The 21,492-nt window shown below is 37.3% G+C and overlaps 1 protein-coding gene across 13 annotated transcripts in view; it reads right to left on the bottom strand.

Annotated features, from left to right (window-relative positions):
* TPK1 (thiamin pyrophosphokinase 1) overlaps positions 1 to 21,492 on the bottom strand; it is a 355,873-nt gene that overhangs the window by 296,183 nt on the left and 38,198 nt on the right. For 3 of the 13 annotated variants that reach the window (XM_063099236.1, XM_063099243.1, XM_063099237.1), the window contains exon 2: positions 13,730 to 13,872. The exons of the other annotated variants lie outside the window; for them this stretch is intronic. The gene's annotated coding sequence lies outside the window, so the exon portion shown is untranslated. The remainder of the gene's footprint in view (positions 1 to 13,729; positions 13,873 to 21,492) is intronic. 13 annotated transcript variants of the gene reach the window in all.

Genomic DNA, 21,492 nt, shown 5'->3' with positions numbered 1-21,492 from the left:
AAATTATCGGCACAACATTACTTAGCATCCTTTCTTTCCCCAAATTATAAAGTACTTTATGCTGATTATACTGAGTAGATTTGAAAGTTTTAAGAGACTAAAGAAAGTGACTTACAGCCGCCAAATTCTCTGAACAGCTGGAGGATATGCAATTTATCTACTCTAGAAAACACTACAGAGCGTTTTTCCCACTGTTGAAATATGCTGTAGAGAACTCAGAAAACACTTGTTCCTCAAAGCTTAGGGTAAGATTTTTATAAAAGTGTTACATCTAAGAATTTACTCATGTCCCAATTCCCAATTCTATTCATACTTCTATACTTCTCTTACATACCACATTTTTCTTCATCAGTAGTTACCAGAAATGAACATAGAAAAAGGTGTAACATGTTAAAAACCAAACCTTAAGGGAGTGAGAGTGAAATGGGGAGAGAGGAATTACTAATTCCTTGTGTATTTGCCTTTGTATCATATAAATGTTTACACCAAGTCTATATCACATTTTAAAGCTTGGGGAGGAAGAGAAGAGACGAGTGGAATTCACAAAGGCATCTATCCTGAGCCAGCTTAGTACTGAGGTGGGGACTAAGTGTTACACAAGCCAAAAAAATGCAGCTGCACCCTTCACATAAAGATGCTGGGAGTCTGTAGGAGAAAGGAGGGCTTCATAGGGCACCATACCAGCCCACAGGCCACTGGGAAGATTCCCCCAGCCCGCAGACAGCTGCAATTGAATGGATAAGATAGCTGCCCAGAGGCCAGTGAGTTATCGTGAGAGCCACGTACAAAGGCTGCCCCACAAGAAGCAGCTGGAATGCAGGAGAAAGGCTAGCCCACAGGGGGAACACTGGGCACAGCATGGGCAGCTGGTCTAAGTGGAAATCAGAACTGCAGGGGGCTCCATCTGCTGAAAAGACCCAGTCCACACCAGAATTTCAACACAGACCAGACCTAGCAGTGATTAATGATTCTCACAAAAAGCCTTCTCCAAATAATCAGCAGCAAATAGAAGTCTCTTCAAATGCCTAGGCACAAAGATCAAGAAAGAACACAGAAATATGTTGCCGTCAAATGAAACAAAGCACCAGCAATGGATGCAGAAAAACAACAGATCTGTGATATGTCTGACAGACAATTCAGAATAACTCTCTTAAGGATGTTCAGGGAGTCACAAGAAAATACAGATGTAAAATTAAATGATATGTGGAAAACAATCTAGGAGCAGAGTGAGAAACTTGACAAAGGAATTGAATCAATTTAAAAAAAAAAAAGAGTTGGTTTTTCAAAAAGATAAAATCAATAAACCTTTAGCTAGACTAACAAAGAAAAAGAGAGAAAACTTAAATAAAATCAAAAATTAAAAAGGGGACACTGCAACTGATACCACAAAAACGCAAAGGATGAGAAGAGAGTACTACAAACAAGTATATACAAACAAACTGAAAAACCTAGAAGTGAATAAATTCCTGGACACATATAACTTACCATGGCTGAATCATGTAGAACTAGAAAATTGAAAATGACCAATAAAGAATAATGAGCTTGAAGCAGTAACAAAGTCTTCCAACAAAAAAAAAAAAACCTCTGGACCAGAAGGCTTCACTGCTGAATTCTACCAAACATTCAAAAAAGAACTAATACCAATTCTTCTCAAACTCTTCCAAAAAAAAAAAATTGAGGATGAGGAAATACTTCCAAACTCATTCGATGAGGCCAGCATTACCCTCATACCAAAAACAGAAAATGACACAACAAAAATAGAATACTACAGACCAATATCCCTACTAAACACTGATACAAAGATCCTCGACAAAATACTAGCAAAGAGAATACAGCAACACATTAAAGAAATCATATACCGTGATCAAGTGGGATGCAAGGATGATCCAACATACTCAAATCTATAAATGTGATGCATCACATCAACAGAATGAAGAGAAAAAAACCACATGATCATTTCAATAGATGCAGAAAAAGCATTTCACAAAATCCAACACCTCCTCATGATAAAAACACTCAACAAATTAGGTATGGGATGAATGTACTTCAACACAATAAAGACCATATAGAACAAACTCACAGCTAATACACTCCATGGACAAAAACTGAAAAGGCTTTTCCTTCAAGATCTGGAAAAAGACAAGAATGGCAACTTTCCCCACTCCTATTCAACACAGTACTAGAAGTTCTAGCCTGTGTAAGAAGGCAAGAGACAACAATAAAGGACATTCAAATCAGAAAGTGTTAAGCAAAACTATTCCTATTTTCAGAAAACATGATCCTATGCATGGAATACCCTAATGACTCCACCAAAAAATCACTAGAACTAACATATGAATTCAGTAAAGTGGCAGAATACAAAATCAACACACAAAATATCAATAGACTTCCTATATGCCAAAAACAAAATAGCTGAAGAAGAAATCAAGAAAGTAATCCCATTCACAATAGCTAAACGAAATACATAGGAGTAAATTTAACAAAGGAGATGAAAGAACTCTGCAAAGAAAACTATAAAAACATTGGTAAAAAAAAATTGAAGAGGACACAAATAAATGGAAAGATATCCCATGTTCATGGGCTGGAAAAGTTAACATCATCAAAATGTCCACATTACCCAAAGTAATCTACATGTTCAATACAATCCCTATCAAAATATCAATGACATTCTTCACAGAAATAGAAAAAATTATCTTAAAATTTGTATGGAACCACAAAAGACCCCATATAGCGAAAGCAATCTTGAGCAAAAAGAACAAAGCTAGAAGCAAAGCATCACACACCCTGACTTCAAAATATACTATAAAGCTATAGTAACCAAAACAGCATTATACTGGCATAAAAACAGACAAATGGACCAATGGAATAGAATAGAGATGCCCAAAATAAACCCAAGCACTTACAGCCAATTGATTTTCAACAGTTACCAAAAATATACAATGGGGAAAGGACAGCCTCTTCAACAAATGGTGCTGGGAAAACTGGATATTCAAAAATGCATAAGACATATCTCACCGTTGACAAAATGTCAACTCAAAATGGATAAAAGATCTAAATTTAAAACCTGAAACTATGAAACTACTAGAAGAAAACATAGGAGAAATGTTACACGAAATAGTAGTGAGAAGCGCTTTTTTGAGCAAGACTACAAAGGCACAGCAACAAAAAAGCAAAAATACACAAATGGGACAATATCAAACTAAAAAGCTTCTGCACAGCAAGAGATACTATCAACAAAGTGAACAGACAATCTACAGAATGGGAGAAAGTGTTTGCCAACTACACATCAGAAAAGGGGCTAATATCCAGAATATATAAGGAACTTAAACAATTCAACAGCAAAAAAACCAAATAACCCAATTAAAAAACGGGCAGAGGACCTGAACAGACATTTCTCACATGAAGACATACAAATGACCTACAGGTACATGAAAAAATGCTGAACATCACTAATCATTATGGAAATGCAAATTAAAACCACAATGAGATATCATCTCACTCCAAATAGAATGTCTATTATCAACAAGACAAAAAGTAACTAATGTTGGCAAGGATGCAGAGAAAAAGGAAAACAGTATAGAGGTTCCTCAGAGAACTAAAAGATCTACACTATGACCCAGCTATCTCACTGCTGGGTATACACTCAAAAAAAAAAAAAAAATGAAATCAATATATCAGAAAGACACCTGCACTCCCATGTTCATCACAGCACTGTTTACAATAGACAAGGGATGGAATCAACTTAAAGGTCCATCAGTGGATGCATGGATAAAGAAACTGGTACATATACGCATGGAATACTATTCAGCTATTTTTTAAAAAATGATATTTTATCATTTGCATCAACATGGATGAAACTGTAAACCACTGTATTATGTGAAGTAAGTCAGGCACAGAAAGACAAATACAGAGTATCACTCATATGTGTGATAATTCTTTTTTTTTTTTTTTAAAGGTGGTTCTCATAGAAGTAGAGAGTAAAATAAATGTAACCAGAAGCGGGGGTTCTGGAGGAGGTGGAGGACTAATGGGTTCAACACTCTGCTGTCTACCCTAAGCGAATTATTGTGCACTATATGCATGTATTGAAACAACACACTGTACCCCACAAATGTGTACAAATGTTAAAATATTTTGAATTAAAAAAATAATTTTTCTTTTTGGAAACTTTATTTTTTTCATTTTATTTTATTTTGTCGATATACATTGTGGTTGGTTATTGCCCCCCATCACCAAAACCTCCCTCCCTTCTTCCTCCCCCCCTCCCCCCAACAATGTCCTTTCTGTTTGCTTGTCGTATCAACTTCAAGTAATTGTGGTTGTTATATCTTCTTTCCCCCCCCTCGTCTGTGTGTGTGTTTGTGTGTTTGTGTGTGTGTGTGTGTGTGTGTGTGTGTGTGTGTGTGAATTTATATATTAATTTTTAGCTCCCACCAATAAGTGAGAACATGTGGTATTTCTCTTTCTGTGCCTGACTTGTTTCACTTAATATAATTTTCTCAAGGTCCATCCATGTTGTTGCAAATGGCAGTATTTCATTCGTTTTTATAGCTGAGTAGTATTCCATTGGGTAGATGTACCATATTTTCCGTATCCACTCATCTGATGATGGACATTTGGGCTGGTTCCAACTCTTGGCTATCGTAAAGAGTGCTGCGATGAACATTGGGGAACAGGTATACCTTCGACTTGATGATTTCCATTCCTCTGGGTATATTCCCAACAGTGGGATAGCTGGGTCGTATCGTAGATCTATCTGCAATTGTTTGAGGAACCTCCATACCATTTTCCATAGAGGCTGCACCATTTTGCAGTCCCACCAACAGTGTATGAGAGTTCCTTTTTCTCCGCAACCTCGCCAGCATTTATCGTTCATAGTCTTTTGGATTTTAGCCATCCTAACTGGGGTTAGATGGTATCTCAATGTGGTTTTGATTTGCATTTCCCGGATGCTGAGTGATGTTGAGCATTTTTTCATATGTCTGTTGGCCATTTGTATATCTTCCTTAGAGAAATGCCTCCTTAGCTCTTTTGCCCATTTTTTAATTGGGTTGCTTGTTTTCTTCTTGTACAATTGTTTGAGTTCCTTATATATTCTGGATATTAATCCTTTGTCAGATGTATATTTTGCAAATATTTTCTCCCACTCTGTTGGTTGTCTTTTAACTCTTTTAATTGTTTCTTTTGCTGTGCAGAAGCTTTTTAGTTTGATATAATCCCATTTGTTTATTTTTCCTTTGGTTGCCCGTGCTTTTGGGGTCGTATTCATGAAGTCTGTGCCCAGTCCTATTTCCTGAAGTGTTTCTCCTATGTTTTCTTTAAGAAGTTTTATTGTTTCAGGGTGTATATTTAAATCCTTAGTCCATTTTGAGTTGATTTTAGTATACGGTGAGAGGTATGAATCTAGTTTCATTCTCCTGCATATGGATATCCAGTTATCCCAGCACCATTTGCTGAAGAGGCAGTCCCTTCCCCAGTGAATAGGCTTGGTGCCTTTGTCAAAGATCAGATGGCAGTAAGTGTGTGGGTTGATTTCAGGATTCTCGATTCTATTCCATTGGTCAGTGTGTCTGTTTTTATGCCAGTACCATACTGTTTTGGTTATTATAGCTTTGTAGTATAGCTTAAAGTCAGGTAGTGTTATGCCTCCAGCTTTATTTTTTTTTGCTCTTTTTTTTGCTCACCATTGCTTTGGCTATGCGTGGTCTTTTATTGTTCCATAAAAATGTCTGGAGAGTTTTTTCCATTTCTGAGAAAAATGTCTTTGGAATTTTGATGGGGATTGCATTGAATTTGTATATCACTTTGGGTAGTATGGACATTTTCACTATGTTGATTCTTCCAATGCAAGAGCATGGGATATCTTTCCATCTTCTTGTATCTTCTCTAATTTCTCTCAGCAGTGGTTTGTAGTTCTCATTATAGAGATTTTTCACCTCCTTGGTTAACTCAATTCCTAAGTATGTTATTTTTTTGGTGGCTATTGTAAATGGGCAGGCTTTCTTGATTTCTCGTTCTGCATGTTCACTATTGGAGAAAACTAATGCTACTGATTTTTGTGTGTAGATTTTGTATCCTGCTACTGTGCTGAAATCATTTATCAATTCCAGCAGTTTTTTTGTAGAGGTTTTAGGCTGTTCGATATATAGGATCATGTCATCTGCAAACAGGGACAGTTTGACTTCATCTTTTCCAATCTGGATGCCCTTTATTTCCTTCTCTTCTCTGATTGCTCAGGCTAGTACTTCCAACACTATGTTGAATAGGAGTGGTGAGAGTGGGCATCCTTGTCTAGTTCCTGTTCTTAAAGGAAAAGCTTTCAGCTTTTCCCCATTCAGGATGATATTGGCAGTGGGTTTGGCATATATGGCTTTAATTATGTTGAGATACTTTCCCTCTATACCTAACTTATAGAGGGTCTTTGTAATGAATGAGTGCTGAACTTTATCAAATGCTTTTTCAGCATCTACAGAGATGATCGTATGGTCCTTGTTTTTGAGGTTATTAATATGGTGTATCACATTTATTGATTTGCGAATGTTGAACCAACCTTGCATCCCTGATATGAATCCCACTTGATCGTGATGAATAATTTTTCATATGTGTTGCTGTATTCTGTTTGCTAGTATTTTATGAGGATTTTTGCATCTATGTTCATCAAGGATATCGGCCTGTAGTTTTCTTTTTTGGTTATATCTTTATCTGGTTTTGGTATCAGGATGATATTTGCTTCATAGAATGAGTTTGGGAGATTTGCGTCCGTTTCAATCTTTTGGAATAGTTTGTAAAGAATCGGTGTCAATTCCTCTTTGAATGTTTGGTAAAATTCTGCTGTGAACCATCTGGTCCTGGGCTTTTCTTTGTTGGGAGCCTTCTGATACAGCTTCAATCTCCTTTATTGTTATTGGTCTGTTCAAATTTTCTATATCTTCATGGTTCAGTTTTGGGAGCTTGTGTGTGTCCAGAAATTTATCCATTTCCTCCAGATTTTCAAATTTGTTGGCGTATAGTTGTTTATAGTAGTCTCGAATGATTCCTTGTATTTCAGATGAATCAGTTGTAATATCGCCTTTTTCATTTCTAATTTTGGTTATTTGAGTCTTCTCTCTTCTTTTTTTTGTTAGCCATGCTAATGGTTTGTCAATTTTATTTATCTTTTCAAAAAACCAACTTTTTGATTCGTTGATCTTTTGAATTGTTTTTTGGTTTTCAATTTCATTCAGTTCTGCTCTGATCTTAATGATTTCTTTCCGTCTGCTAACTTTAGGATTGGATTGTTCTTGTTTTTCTAGTTCTTTAAGGTGAAGTGTTAGGTTGTTCACTTGCCATCTTTCCATTCTTCTGAAATGAGCATTTAATGCAATAAATTTTCCCCTCAATACTGCTTTTGCAGTATCCCACAGGTTTTGGTATGATGTATCATTGTTTTCATTAGTTTCAATAAACTTTTTGATTTCCTGCTTGATTTCTTCTTGGACCCATATGTCATTAAGTAGAATGCTGTTTAATTTCCATGTGTTTGTATAGTTTCCAGAGTTTTGTTTGTTATTAATTTCTAGTTTTAATCCATTGTGGTCTGAGAAGATACATGGAATAATTCCAATTTTTTTGAATTTATTGAGACTTGATTTGTGACCTAATATGTGATCTATCCTGGAGAATGATCCATGTGCTGCTGAGAAGAATGAATATTCTGAGGTTGTTGGGTGGAATGTTCTGTAGATATCTGCCAATTTCAGTTGGTCTAGAGTCTTGTGTAGATCTTGTGTTTCTCTACTGATTCTTTGCCTAGATGATCTGTCTAATATTGACAGTGGGGTGTTCATGTCCCCTGCTATTATGGTATTAGTGTCTATTTCCTTCTTTAGGTCTAATAGAGTTTGTTTTATAAATCTGGCTGCTCCAACATTGGGTGCGTACATATTTATGATTGTTATGTCTTCTTGATGGATCAGTCCTTTTATCATTAAGTAGTGTCCCTCATTGTCTCTTTTTATGGTTTTTAGTTTAAAGTCTATTTTGTCAGATATAAGAATAGCTACTCCAGCTCGTTTTTCTTTTCTGTTTGCATGGTAAATCTTTTCCCATCCTTTCACTCTTAGTCTATGTGAATCTTTATGGGTGAGGTGGGTCTCTTGTAGGCAGCATATAGTTGGGTCCTCCTTTTTAATCCAGTCAGCCAGTCTGTGTCTTTTGATTGGGGAATTTAATCCTTTTACATTAAGAGTTGTTATTGAAAGGTGTTAATTTATTCCTAGCATTTTATTGGTTGTTTGGTTGTCTTAGGTGTCCTTTGTTCCTTGCTTTCTGATTTACTGTTTGGTTTCTGTGTCTGTTGGTTCCTTAGTTTGTAGATAGTGTTTTTGTTTGCCTGTTTTCTCTTCATGAATGCCATTTTTATTATACTAGTGGGTATTGATTTTTCTTGGGTTTTTATGGCAGTGGTAGTTATTTTTCAGGAACCAAACCCAGTACTCCCTTGAGGATTTCTTGTAAGGGTGGTCATGTGGTAGTGAACTCTCGCAGTTGTTGTTTGTCTGAGAAATATACTATTTGCCCTTCATTTCGGAAGGATAGCCTTGCAGGGTAGAGTATTTTTGGCTGGCAATCTTTGTCTTTTAGTATTTTGAATATATCATCCCATTCCTTTCTAGCTTTTAGGGTTTGTGATGAAAAGTCTGATGTTAGCCTGATTGGGGCTCCCTTATAGGTGATTTGACGCTTCTCTCTTGCAGCTTTTAAGATTCTCTCTTTGTCTCTGAGTTTTGCCCATTTGACTATGACATGTCTTGGAGAAGGCCTTTCAGGGTTGAATACGTTTGGAGATCGTTGAGCTTCCTGGATCGGAAGATCTGTGATTTTTCCTATACCTGGGAAGTTTTCTGCCACTATTTTGTTGAATATGTTTTCAATGGAATCTCCATTTTCCTCCCCTTCTGGAATACCCATGACTCGGATATTTGAGCACTTGAGGTTGTCTGATATCTCTCTCAGATTTTCTTCCATGTCCTTGATTCTTTTTTCTTTCTTTTTGTCTGCTTGTGTTATTTCAAACAGCCCATCTTCAAGTTCAGAGGTTCTCTCTTCAACTTCGACAAGCCTGCTGGTTAAACTCTCCGTTGTGTTTTTTATTTCGTTGAATAACTTCTTCAGTTCAGCACGTTCTGCTACATTTTTTTTCAGGACAATTGATTTCCTTGTACATTCCCTCTTTCAGATCCTGTATACTTTTCCTCATTTCATCATGATGTCTAGCTGAGTTTTCTTGTATCTCATTCAGTTTCCTTAGAATTATCACTCGAAATTCCTTGTCATTTATTTCAAGGGCTTCTTCTATATGATCTAGAGTTTGGGATTTATTAACTTTTGGTGGTGTACTTTCTTGATTTTTTGTATTTCTGGTATCTTTTTTTGGGTGTTTATTCATTGTGGCCAGGGGTTTCACAGTCCACCAGTTTGAGACTAATGACTAACTTGGATGTTGCTGTGGTTGCCAATTTCGTATGGCTCCCTCCGTGACTCCTCTGTTGGCCTCTAGTGCCTTGTGTGTGTTGTTGCCTCAGGTCTTGGGCTTCTCCGGGGAGCCACCTTTCTGGTCAGCTTGGACTCTGCTGGGCTGGTGGATCACGTACCACAGGGTGTGTGATCTCTGTTGAGCTTTCACTTCCTGTGCAGGACTTCTCCCTGTTCCGTGTGCTCTGGCCCAGGCTGTTAGATCGTGCAGTGGCGACCCCACCGGGTGTGTGGTTTCTGTCGAGTCTCCGCCTCCCTGGCCACACGTCTCCCCACTCTGTGCGCACTGTGCTGGGCTGGGGCGTGTCTTCTGCACCACTCGTCTATCAGCTGGGCCTTCAAGACCCTTCTCGGCACCACCTCGCCCAGGAAGTCTACCAGGTTTCTGCTAGGCACAGACGACCGGTCGCTCTGGGTGCCTTTGTATCACTGTGTAGATCTTTCTCAGGTCTTGTTCACCTTTGTATCCCCCGGCATAGACCGAATCTAGCACCCACCTGCAGCCTGCTCTCCGGCAGGTTCAAGCGGACCTGGGAACTCTCCTACCACACTATTCCCAACCAGAAATTGGTTAGGCTTTTTTCCGAACTGGTGGCCGCAGAGATGTTATCTGCCTCCCAGTAACAGGAAGTTTACCGGTGCCGGAGCCCTGGGTGTGGTGGAGTGACAGTCGGCCCGCCCATAATTCCTTGGCCTTCCGACACTGGCCAGGGACGCGCCCCGCCAGAGTACCGCGGGGGGTGTGGGAGGGGAGGCCGGCCCGCAGGCCCCGGAAAGCCCCACGCCGGGCCAAGCAAGTGGGAAGGCTCAGTGACGCCGAGCCGGGCGAGGCTGCCAGCACCTGGGAAAATGGAGGCAGCCCCGGGGCGGTGAGTGGCCTGGTGATGCAGGCGGGAGCCGGGTGGGCGTCAGCGTCCCGGACAGAGCTGGGCCAGGGGTCACTCACAGTGCTGTGCCAGGTTGGGTGCTCACTCTCTGCCTCTGGTTTGTTGCCTTCCCTGTTCTCGGCCGCTGCCGCCTCGGGCTGTTCAGTCGCGGCACGGCTCGGGCGCTCCCAGGAATCTTCTTTAATGCCGGCCTGAAACCTTGAATCCTGAATAGGGCAGCTGGCCGCCTTCAGCGTGGCCCCAGCTTCCGGGATCCTGTCTGCATCTACAGCAGTCCTGGCGCCGTGTTCCCTTTTTCGAGACTTAAGAAACAGTTCTTTTCCTGCTCCACACTTCAAAGCTGTTGCCGGTAAATGAGCAATAATATTTTTTAAAAAAAAGCAAATGTGTACATATAAATGTTAAAATAATTGAATGAAAAAATAAAAAATAATATTTTTTTAAAAAATGCTTTTTTAAAAGCAGGTGAAGATGATGAATTTGTGAGTGAAAACAGCAATTTAAAACAGATCAGAACACTGAAAACAGGCTGGGGTAGACTTCAAAATGATATTTCTGGTCTCTCAGGGGAGGGAGAGGAAGCAGTACCCATCACGTATTAATTAAAATAAACCAATGTTGCATTTTCACTCATTTTGTCACAGAATCATTTAACATGTATTTATAAATTTTATAAAGAATTTTAACCATGTAAATGATGCCCTTTTTAAAGTCAATAACTGCAACACTAAAATGATGAGAACCTAGTACAGTCAGGTCCCGCATAACATTTCAGTCAATGATGCACCACATAAAAGACAGTGGTGCAGTAAGATTATAATGGAGCTGAAAAATTCTTATCACCTGGTGACTTGGTAGCCATCGTAAAGGGCAACACATTACTTTTTCCATGTTTAGATACACAAATACCAGTGTTATAGTTGACAACAGTATTCAGTACAATAACATGCTGTGTAAGCATGTGGCCTACGAACAATAGACTGTATTATATAGTACAGATGTCCAGTAGGCTGTAACATCTAGGTTTGTGTAAGTGCACTCTGTGATGATTGCACAAGGATGAAATTGCCTAATGATGCATTTCTCAGAATGAATCCCTGTAATTAAGGAACACATGACTGTATGTCAAAGCAGTAGTATATCAATGAGGAAAATGAAGGATCCTCCTTCTTGGAAGAAAATTGAAGATAAAGGTGATATCAGTTCCCTGCCTTATATCACATACTAAAATTACTTCCATAATAAAGTTAAGAAGCTACATCTATCAAGCTATATTTATAGTGTGTGTGTCTATACTACATGTGTCATACATATGTAGTTCATATATATAGTCTTAGTCCATTTGTGCTGCTATAACAGAATATCCCAAACTGGGTAACTCATAAGGAACAGAAATTTATTTTCTGGAGGCTGAGAAGTCCAAGATCAAGGCACCGGCACCTGGCGTCTAGTGAGGGCCTTCCTGCTGCATCCTCACATGGAAGAAGAGGGCTAACCCACTCATGCAAGCCCCTTTTATACCAGCACTAATCCATTCCTGAGGGCAAAGCCCTCACAACCTAACACTTCCCAAAAGGCCACATCTGCCAACACTCTGGGTATCAAGTTTCCAATACATGAATTTTGAGGGACACATTTAGAACACAGCATATATACTTAAATACAGTTATAAGATTATAAGATAATTCAAAAACATAGAACTTTATCTAAAGACTGAGTGAAGAAGTATTTTCTAGGCAAATGAGCAAAACAAAAAAAATCACTAAAAATATCATTATCACTACAAGACTCAGTTTTTGAGGGCAAGGACATGTGCTCATTTCTGAATCCCCAGTACCAAGCAAACTACCTGGCACACAGTAGATGCTCAGTAACACTGAGCAAAGCATAAATCAATGACAGCACAGCCTATACTGGTCTGACACAGGCTGTATCAGAGACTAGGTTTCCAGCCACCATCTGGGCTCCAGTCTAGGGCGCTGTCCAGCATTCTGTGAACACATCAGGCACTTTCGTTGTTTTCATGGTTTCCCTCTGTCTTGAATACTCTTCAAAATAGTACAGTGATTAAAAATATGAGCTTTGGAATCAGACTGACCTAGTTCAAATCCCAGATTTGTCACTTATTAACGGTGTGACTTTGAGATATTTGAGGAAGTTATTTAACATCTCTGAGACTACAGAGTGTAAACTACCATAATGGGACATTTGGTGAGATAACACATACAGAAAGCTTTATGGTGCTTGGCAAAAAGTAAACAAATATTGAACAAACATAGTCTTCTGCCCCTGGCAAATACCTACTAACCTTTGAAAACCTACAGAAATATTTTACCTCCCTCTTCCCTATAGTCCTTTCTTTTTTCCATTAATCATTCTTACCTGCAAACCACAGTATTTAATTCCTTCTGCTAATAATAGATACATACTTTTTGTGCAACAGTTTATAAATTTTAGGCATGTAGAAAACATAATTTATTCATCCCTATTATCTTCAAAATTTAGCCTAGGATCTAGCATAAATAAGTTATGAAATGAACTATTCTAACATGAGTTTTAAAAAGCCATTCATTCTTTCTTGGTGGTTCATGGATTTTGGATGTTGCCGGCACCATTGTGCACACAATAAGCACTAGCACGAAACAGCCGCCGGCCTCATCTTACACTCCGGCCCTCTTCCCTTTACAAGAAGCCACCTGACTTAGAAACAACTTTCCAGCTTCCGCATCAGCACAGTTCTCCACCCAGTTACATCAACCTCATGGTCCCTCACCTCCATACATTTCGGCACCCAAAAGCTAATATAAACTCTCGCAAACCCATTGTTGGGACTGTCCACCATTTTCAGGGCAGCCCTGGGGTGTCCTTAATTTTGAGCACAGCCTGGCAGATTTCTTTCTTTAATAAAGCTTGAAAGGTACCGGGCATCTCAGCTCACTTTCAGTGGTACATAAAATAAAGGTATGTCTTACAATTAATGGCATCAGGGATGCAATTAAAATCAATATTTCAGCTACATTTGCTATTATTTTATACCAATATCATGAAAATCTGTAAGTTGTAATAAATAAGTTGTAAGTTGTAAATTAATCGATTAAAGTTTATGGAAATAAGATGCCAGGATAAAAGATACTAGGTATTAACAGAGAATGATCATCATGTTGCTGTCCTTCTAACAGAAACTAATGTTTATATTTAAAAGCTATGACTTCCTTATGATGTCATGAAGGGCTTATGATATTAAAATGGTCATTAATGTTTTGGATCCAATGAAGAACACAGGTCCCAAAACAGATAATGTGAAAAACAACAAATTGAACAAAACATACCCAATGTGCCAAGTGCAGTGAGATCACACAGAAGGGAAACTATACACTTCCCCAAGGGAATGGCGGTAGGTGTCCCAGAAGACAGATTCTAGCAGTCTCGAAGGGTGGGTTAGAGTGCCCCAGGCAGAGGAGGTAGGGCATTCCTGGCAGAGAAAACGCATACGCAAAGAGTCAAACATACACAGAGAAGTGACCAAAACTGTTAATGGGGAAAAAGAGGGGATGGCAGTGGAAAAACCTAGTGAGAAAGGTGGTGGCCACACAGAAAAACATATTATAGGCCATTTTAAGTAATGATTACCAACTTCCTCTCCCCATTGATTTCAGTTTAACATTCTGAAGACTCAAATAATTGATTTTTTTTATCTCCATTTTGATATATTATTAGCCTTATCGCTTAGAACAATGTCAAGATGTTCCAGATAGCTGGACCATTGAGAATGTCTTCTTCAGGCTTGACACACTAGAATTCAGATGAAATCATTCTTAACATTATTTTTGCTAATCAACTCATGTTCTTCAGCCTTAAGATTCAGCGGTTAGGGCTTCTAAAATTACAGATTTTTCAAGTAAGCTAAAAAGAACTTGTGAATAAGATTATGAATGAAATGTAAAGAAGACAGGTTAAATCTGCTCCCAATATAAAAGCCAAAGAATTCACTCATTAGCATCAGAATAACAAGTGCCAGCACAGCAAGCTGTCATCTGAATCACTTGGCAGCCCCTTCCTTTCAGCACAGAGCCATTAGGCAGGGCAGTGTGAGGAGGTAATTAGAACTCTCGTTTCCCTAGGTATTGTCGGCCCCAATAGAATAAGGTGCTACCATTTTATTATACAGTAACTTCTACTGTTACATAAACTGTGTTATACAATAGCTTCCCATACAAAATTATTATGTATCAAGTTCTGAGATTCCCCCACTACAAAAGATGCTCAGAGGGGAGGCCAGTTTTTGCCTTCTTACTCACTGATGTATCCCTAGTGCCTGGCACAGAGGAGACGTTCAATAAGTACTTAATAAGTACCAGAATAAAAAGGAAAAAAAAATAAAATAAAACAGAAATCTAAGTGTTGTATATGCACACTTTCATTTAAGCCCTACAAATTATGGGGAAAATCCTATTACTTTTTTTCATTTTGCCAAAGGAAAAAGTAAAGTTGAATTAGCAAAGTAACTTACCTGAGGTCACATTACCAAGTGGCAGAACAAAGCCAGACATTTTCATGCCAAACTCTGTGTGCTTAACTTCTAGGTGCCACCTTCCACGCCTAGGTTGATTTCCTAGTTATGACTACACTTCATGCAAATGTCAAGAGGTCTGTGGTGTTTAGAAAAAAAGTGAGGAAAGACTAAGTGAAAGATTCTCAGTAATCTGTCAGCAAACACTGGGTTTCCAGCAGTATAACACATTGCCTATGAGCCTTTGAAGAAACAGAAAATAGACTAGAAAATTAAGGGAACCCAAAGGGTAGTAGGATTTCACCCCAAAATATGCCACCTTGGTATATTTATTTGAGCTTGATATACTTGTTTTGAGCTAAAGGCAATTGAGAAGATGCAGATACAAAAAAAGCTCACTGCCCTCCCCATTTGTCTAAAAGCAGTACATACATTTATAAAGGTGTCCCTCCTCCTCTCTCTATCAGGAAGGACAAAAAATTAACTTTTTGTTAACTTTACATGACTTAATACCCTTATCAGCCTGCAAAGGGCACCAAAGAAATCTACACAACAAAGTTTACTAATTTTTTTTCCATTAGCTTCCCCTCTTATTTGCCTTCACTCAATTTGGACCCCTAGAGACTTGAGTCCTTTTCCAGGATCTTGCTGCCTTCCTAAAAATGTATTGTACTTTGTTGAAGATGCTATATAAGCTGGAGTTCTAAGCCATCTCTTTGAGAGTTATTCTTTCCTTGAGTTTTCTCCCACGTGTTTAAGCTATATAGATGTTACTAAACTGCTTATGTTTCTCCTGTTAATCTGTCTTTTGTTATAGAGGTCCCAGCTAAAAACTTACAAGGGTAGGTAGAAAATTATTTTTCCCTCCCCTATAAACCTCAGAAATACAAGGCAATTTTGGTGGAGATTTTAGCATTTAAAAGTCCTGTTATCTGAGTATCTTACCTTTTCCTGATTACTAATTTGTTTCTATTTTTACACTATTATTTTCCTTCTATCAATCTTTTAAAGTTTTTCCCAGGCTATATATAAGTATATCATTTTGATTTTTAAAAAGTAATATTGCATTTCATTAAATATAAGCCAGAGCTTATCAGAATGTTTCAAAGAATGATTTTCTGTACAACTAGGTCATGACTGCCACCTGGCTGACAGTGATTGCACAATGTCATCACAATTTTAGGAAGATTAAAATATGACAGAAAAATATGCCTCTAAAAATCTATGGGAAAAGAGAAAGAGAGAGTGGGGGAAGGGGAGGGGGGGAGAGAGACCCAGTGCAAGCACATCTCAAGATCAGAAGTAACTTGTGCTTCTTTCTAAGAGCCTCACACAACATGGAACACAAAGTAAAAGCACAAAAAATACCAACTGAAAACAAATAGAACAATTACTGGCTTGCTTTGAAATCTTGTGTGTGTAGATGACTTCCTTTTTTACAAAAAAGTAATCAATAATAACACCTAAGGTAAATTTGTCAACAGAAAGATGTATTAAATCATTTTTCTGAAAATAAAAGACCAGATAAACTGGAAAAATGGGTCGTATTTAAACCCATGGGTGTGTTGATATTTCATGAGAGACTGGAATATTCAAATTGTTTTTAAAAAAATGAACAACATGGAAAGAACGCATGGGAGATAAAGATTACTTCACACAAAGATGTCACATAGTGCATGGAGAGACGCTACCAATCCTGAAAGGTTTCAAAGAAAACCGATATATTTTTACTTGCCATAGACTATGGAGCAGACACCCAGAGTTAACCATACTGTGTAATTATGTATTTTCATATTATAGTTGATTTATATACTATTCTACACCACATAACACATACATGGTAAATTAATCTTAATGCACACTGCATCAATCTAAAATCAACAATGACCAAAACATATCAGCTAATATAAAGCTTGACGTCAAACTTGGTTTTCTTCAAATGTGTGTGTGTGTGAATATAAATATATATATATATATACACACACACACACACACACATATTGTATATACACACACACACACACATTGTGTATATATATATATACACACATATATACATATTGCTTTAAACAAAAATAAAGTGGAGCTACAAGAATTTTAAGCTGTAAAACAAATGACAAAGTAAGAATGGTCTCCAAATCAAATGGTGTACTACCTATCAAATAAAAATAAGAAAGAGAAAACAAAAAATCCTGGTAGCACCATGGTTATACATGAGAGGAATTCTTCCTTTTCCTATACAACTTTACACAGAGGGAGAAGCAATGAGAGTAGCAGAATGAGAAGTAAGCATGATAAAATATAAAAGTCTGTGATCAAAAATTTCAGCAGTCATCATGACTGAAAACAATGGGAAATATACCTATAAAATATTTTAATAAAATTATATATAACAGAAGCTCAAATAGGTCTGAATAAATTTTGAAAAATACACAGGAAAAAGAGTTAAGACATGGGGTGATTAGGGTTAATGGCAAATGTCTGTTTTGATTAGCCAAAATAAACATATCAATTATGGAACAGGTAGAAAAATTATGCACAGGCCCATCTCCAGATTATATTATTTCTTAGTGCTATGGGCCAGAGCAGGGAGAGAAAGTAGGCAAACACAGGATTTGATAAACTCCTGTTTTAGGTACCATAAAGCAACATAAATGAAATCACAGACCTAGTCCTTAATCTTTCACTATCAAATGGGAAAATCTCACAAGGACAAATGAACTGAATCTAACCCTAAAATAATATAATAGATTCACCTACTACAACTCTCCTGCACTTTCTCACTAATTCTCCTGTGTAGAACAAAGAGAAGTAGTCACAGATATAAAGTTGGACTTGAGTTCCAATTCTGCCATTATTAGCTGAGCTTAGGCTCTGTAACGGCTGGAAGATGGCTCTATCTGCAACACTCAACAAATAATAAACATTCCATATATAATATATATGCAGGGTTTCAAAAGTCAGTCTCTGGGCCTCAATTTTTTCATCCACCTGTTTATTCAACATGATTTATCGTGCTTCACGTTTTTATTAGCTTGGCATAAGGACACCGAAAATAAACAACATACTTGCCCTCAAACAGCTCAGAGTATAGTGGGAGACAGATCATTAACATAAGGTAATGTAAGAGAAAAAAATAAAGGTATAAGAATAAACCTAGGATTGGCATGACTTCAGGGCAAAATTAATTCATTTAGCCAAGTCTATACTGAAATTTTTCGTCAAAACTAGTATTAATCTTATGGGTTAAATAACTCCTATGCATTTCTCAATGTATAACTACCACCAACTGTCTTGAATAAATTAGAAATCATATCTGAATAAAATTAATTACAAAATTGATTTATTCAAGTTTTAAATGAGGTTATTTAAAAGAATTAGAGAAAAGTGGGAAATGCCATGTATTTGAATCACATCCAGGGCTCTTTTTAATAGGGACCTTCTCAAATACCCCACTGTTAGCAATAAAAATTCATGTGTCCTGCAAAATGTACTAATTTCTAATCATGAGGGCTGTATTTGAAAAGATTTCCATCAGGAAAGAATGTGTATGGATATATAAGGTCATACAACTATAAACGAAATCCAGCCTAAACCAATCAAGGAAGACTTTCATGGCTTCATAAATATAAAAAGCTAACCAGGATCCAAAAATACATAAGGATAAGTAAAAATATTACATAAAAAGATTACAGAACCACCTCAAGATGATATGCAGAGACCCAAGGAGAACTTTAATAAATATCCTTAGAGATTTGAGGATATTACAACCATAACAGAGGAAGGAAGAGAGGAAGGAAAAAAGTAATAAAGGCAAGGAAGCAGGAAGGAATGGAGAGAGAGGGAAGGACAAACATAAAATTAAAAGCTAACAAATTCAACACAAGCTATAAATAACAAAATAAGTCACTGAGAAAGACAATTTGTTCACAGTCAGCCAATTGTGAGACTTGATTTACTTTTATATTCTATTCACTCCGTCCAAAGTTCATTAAGCAATTGGCATTTAATACTGAACACTTACAGTACTCATTATTTTTGGTAAAGTTCTTGGAATCAAGAGGGTTTAGTTTTATTCTTTTAAGATATACTCAGAACGTGAATCCATGAAATTTATAAACCGGAGGGTAAGGGACCAGTTTATTCCACTGGCTGGTATAAAAAATACTTTTGTTTGTTAAATTAACATTTTCTGTTTTCTATGCCTTTTGTGTGGCCAAATAGCAAAAAACATCTGGAATAAAAAATTTTTAATATCATGATATTTAAACATATTCCAAAATGTAAACACTAAAGGCTTTCCAAAAACAATTTAAGCTTTGAAATACAGAAAATTTCTTAGAACTTCTACACTCAACTTTATGACAAATTCACTCTATATAAAAATTGTGTGTTTTCCTTTCCTTCCAACATGAATAAGGAATTATAGCTCTTAAGAGCAGCAAAGGTTCTTGGATGTAAAATTGTTTCCACTTGAACAAAACTGTAAGGATTTTTTCTCATTTTATTTACTGAATAGGTAATTAATGCACTCAGAATCCATGTTTAAAAATATGATAAAATATGGAATGAAAAACACAAGTGTTTCTCCTATCCCTAGCTCCCTACTAATTAGTTTTCTCCCTGGGGTGAACAATTTTACTAGTTTCTTAGAACTACCTTTTTTTTTTTTTTTAACACTATAAACATATATCTTCAGTATCTTTTCATTGAGAATATTCATATAACAAAAAACTGTCAATGCATTAATAACATGTAAATGAATTTATATTTCTTTATCTCAAATGCATGTATTCATAATCATTCTGCTTACAGGAAATATGTGATGTTTAAGTGGATTTGTCACCTTTAGCAATAATCTTGGCATGCCCCAGAACCACTAGCACAATGCAAAATTCTTTTTGTAAAACTCCTAGAAGATGATCACACTTTGACTTAAATAAATATAAAGATTTCACTAAATGAATTAGTTCCTTAATTAGTAGTGGGAAAAATATCTTTTGCACTAAGAGAAACCACCTACCTGTAACTCCTACTCACAGCTTCTCCTTGGTTGTGTTCTCCAGTGACGGTTTTTGAGTCACTGATTTCTAAAGAATGCTATGGATGATCTCCCAGAAAAAAAAAAAAAATTAATATACACAAATGTGTGCACAAACTTAAGAAGTTAAGTAACTTGTTCTTTAAAATATATATACTTAATGTTCTCTTCTTCTGTTCTTGAACAATTCCAATGTGCTGAAGCAAGGCAGGTGCGCACGTGCACGCATGTGTGTTGAGGAGCAGGTTGGGGGTCACAGTAACCCACAATGGGGTGTCAGAGCCAAAGAAGGATGGAGAGAGCTACGCCACCATGGATATCAGAGTGGGGCAGGGGGGATAATGTCTCTCCTTAAGCTGTTGTGAGGATTAAATAATATGCAAAACTTAGCACAAAGTCTAGCACAGAGTACGTAAATCCACGAGGCAGGTATTTTTACCTATTGTGTTCATTGTTGTAGCCTCAGTGCCTAGATGACAGCCCTATCATAAATGTTCAATCATATTTGGCAAACGGATAAATATCAATATTAAGCATCTACTCAATAATTAGAACTAGGATAAGAGAAGTTAAAATGAGTTAGGGAAGACCAAGAAGGCAGGATGAGTAAAGAGGAAAACCAGAAAACAGGAGGTTCCTAAAAGCCAAAAGAGAAGAAAATTTTATGATGTATTAATTATACAGAGCGCACAAAATTGGCTTGTTCCTTTCCCAGGATCTCTTTCAGGTATCAATACTGACACATAAAAATTTAAAGGTGAATAACATCAGTGAAACAAAATTTCAGCAAATTTGATAAGACATAAAATAAATGTGATCATGTTGACCATAAAACAGAAAAAAGAGAAAAATTACAAATCACAATGAGCACAGTGGAAGGCGACAGTGGATCAACGTACTTATTGAGAGACTATTATCTATGAGTCTCTTGCATTTCTGTCCATCTTGTGAGGAAGAAATGACTTCCTTTGTTTGGGGCTATCTTTTCAAGGATGTTTGTACAGTCTAGCTTCGCTTGATGATAGGGATACATTCTAATAAATGCACTGTTTAGTGATTTCATCATTGTGCCAACATCATAGAGTGCACTGATGTAAATCTAGATGTCATAGCCTGCTATACACCTAGACAATACAGTGTAGATAGACTATTGCTCCCACATGAGTAATGCACTGCACTATGACGTTACAATGGCTACCATGGTACTAGGCAACAGAAAATTTTCAGCTCCTTTATAATCTTATGGGACCACTGTCATATATGTGGTCCACTGTTGACTAAAACATTCTTATGCGGTGTAGTGAAAAGACTTGGGAGATAGATTACAACTCCCTCTGGGGCAAAACAGTTGACCTTGCCGGGGATTCTTCTATACACTGTTATGGCTCCTTCTACAACTGAATGTACAGTATGAATTGTGAAATGCTTGTCTTTCCCTGTCCCTAAGTGCCAGAGGGGATCACCCAGAAGAGGAAAAATGGCATGTGAAGTTCTAGTTGAACACGTAAATTGTTTCTCAACCCTTCTCCCTGTCTGTGGCC

This window comes from Cynocephalus volans, chromosome 6, assembly GCF_027409185.1.
Source record: "Cynocephalus volans isolate mCynVol1 chromosome 6, mCynVol1.pri, whole genome shotgun sequence".
Classification (NCBI taxonomy): Eukaryota; Metazoa; Chordata; class Mammalia; order Dermoptera; family Cynocephalidae; genus Cynocephalus; species Cynocephalus volans.
Note: the sequence above shows the minus strand (reverse complement) of the source record. Positions and strands in the feature narration are given on the sequence as shown.